The following is a 2,500-nucleotide window of genomic DNA, read 5'->3' as shown; positions in this document are numbered from 1 at the left end:
TGCTTTCAGAGTGGTATAAAGGCTAGTTCATTGTAATTCAAGTCTGTGTCTGACACAGTTAAAATGTCCCTCTCACAGAACATACTGAAACATAAAAAAAAATAATTTGTGTACATTTTTGCTGAAACTAATTGGTAGCTAGTCAAAGACTAAATTACTATTTGAATGGTATTACTTGTGTCCTGCCTTCTATAAATGAATGTATTTTACAGGTTACATTGTGTATTTTCATTTTTAGTCCTAAACAAGAAAGTTATTACCTAAACTACTAAAATCAATAAATTTCTTTTTATTTTAATTGTCCTTAATTTTTATCCTTGATTTTAGTATTTGTGACATTTGCAATAACAAATTATGCAGTACTGAGAGCTTCTTTCCAAAATACAAGCTGTCAGTCAAATAGACATTAATATATAATATTAGTTTCAGACATACATGCAAAACAAGGTGAACAGTACATGGAATGAACAAGCTGAAAAGTCTTGGAAATTTTCCTTCCAAAAAAATCTTGGAAACTTAACATAAAATACTGAATTCATAAGTATGTGTTAAATATACTGTTTGATTGCCATGCCTCATGCACCTTTAGCACAGAGGCCTTGGCCAATAGACCATTCATCACATGTGTTTTTTTTAGGTTCTACATGATATAGCATAAACAGGTTCCTTGGTTCATTGTAGGACAAACTGTATACATGATGGTCATGATAATAGTTCAGATTTGCAAATTCTTAAATACATTTTTATCGGTTATATAAAAATAAAAAAAAACTGATCCAGTTTTAGGTCATGAATTTCCTTGCATGAGCTAGGATGTTGCCTTCTTTTGAAGGGCTTTTTTTTGGCAGGTGGAGACCATTAACCAAAGTAAATACCCTTTCTAATCCCAGATCCTGAGTAGGATATAGTCCCCAGCTACTTGTACCACAGCAATTCTCATATCTTTAAAAGAAATTTATCTAAATTTTGTAAAAAATTGTTACCTGTAAAAATCAATTTGTTATTGTATGTACTGTTTAAGTGTTTGCTTTGTATTATATGTATATCTTAAACTTAAAATATATTTCTTTTTATCTGACAATATTCTTATCACCCTGATACATATAGTGGTAAATTTTTGGTCTATGATAATATGACTCTCTGACAAGATTTAGAATTTCTCAAATAATATGATGTGATTATAATGAAACTGGTGTTCATATTCAGTGCTAATCTTCATTTTTGAGTTGGCTACTCCAACCCCCATTTCCCATCCAATCGGCATGGGGGTTTCATGAAAATTAGTATTTTGGGTAGGGGGTGGAGACACAATATATATATGCATTTGAATTTTACCTAATGTAACATATAAATGTTAAATGTGTGACATGCGCTGAAAGTTTTCCGATTTTATCACACTGCTCACTTACATGATAGCTACAGCATGCATATGCTAGAAGAACAGAGCTTGGGCTATCTTTTTAATGTAATGATATACATTCTGGGTGTATTGTCAATCTATATCCCAAACTATCAATGCATATTCCATACCAAAACAAATGTAGTAATCACAAGATCTCCACAATACAAGAACCCATCTCTAAACTGTCTCAAATAGTTGAACTTTATAAAGCCTCCCAAAATATGCAGCAGGAAATAGTCCTTGCTTTTAACTGGCCTGCTGGTTTAAAAGTAATTTTCACTGGTTACCTTTTATATAAAAAATGCATCAGTCAATTATTTGCCAGTGAAAGGTGAAGGTCAAAAGAGATGCTGCACACACATTTTTCATATTTCAATATCAAATAACTAATTTGCTTTCAGTGTGCACTGGAAATGCCATACATGAAGTGTCCTAAATTTCCATAGGTTTGCCACAGGCATTTCATCGGTGTTTTATATGCACAAGTTTTTCATGAGCTTTTTGAATGTTGTTCAGAGATTCCTAAGACTGTTAAGTGACTATGGATATTCTACTCCATAGATTCAATGAGTCCTTTCCAATCAAAATTTAAAGTTACCTTCATATAAATGCATGGTATGTACGTACTCCAACATTTATGCCCTTAAATACTAAATATACACAGTATTCATATTTCTTTCAACCTTATTTCATTAATTACAAAAATTGTTATGAGGTGCAACAAGTGAACTTTCATTACCTCTCCTTGAGCTTCCGTCGTCTGTTTGTTGTTGTGTTTCTAAAATGGCGAACACGACGTTGCCCTTCGCTTCGTGTTCCTTATTGCCATTTGAAAGGATTATCCACTTGCTGAGTTTTGTTGCACTTCATTAAAAAAAAAACAGTTTATCGATAGTTGATAATTCGGTCGTGTTTAAATTCACTTTAAGTGGAATATTCAGTATAATGAGATGTCTTATTGGTTTATCATTTTTATTTTACCTTATTTTTAACGGTTGGGTGAAGGTATTTTCATTGCGGTTTTTATATCTAATGGTTAAAAACATTTATAAGTACTGAAAAAGAAATCTGTTGGATAATTGTCAAAATGCAAATTTC

The 2,500-nt window shown here is 31.8% G+C and overlaps 1 protein-coding gene across 1 annotated transcript in view; it reads right to left on the bottom strand.

Moving 5' to 3' along the window:
- The window catches only part of LOC125033708, a 23,305-nt gene that overhangs the window by 20,754 nt on the left and 51 nt on the right, over window positions 1–2,500 (bottom strand). Inside the window, exon 1 of the mRNA XM_047625432.1 lies at window positions 2,142–2,500. This exon is cut by the window's right edge and continues 51 nt beyond it. The gene's annotated coding sequence lies outside the window, so the exon portion shown is untranslated. The remainder of the gene's footprint in view (window positions 1–2,141) is intronic.

This window comes from Penaeus chinensis, chromosome 16 (genome assembly GCF_019202785.1).
Source record: "Penaeus chinensis breed Huanghai No. 1 chromosome 16, ASM1920278v2, whole genome shotgun sequence".
NCBI classification, from domain to species: Eukaryota; Metazoa; Arthropoda; class Malacostraca; order Decapoda; family Penaeidae; genus Penaeus; species Penaeus chinensis.
Note: the sequence above shows the minus strand (reverse complement) of the source record. Positions and strands in the feature narration are given on the sequence as shown.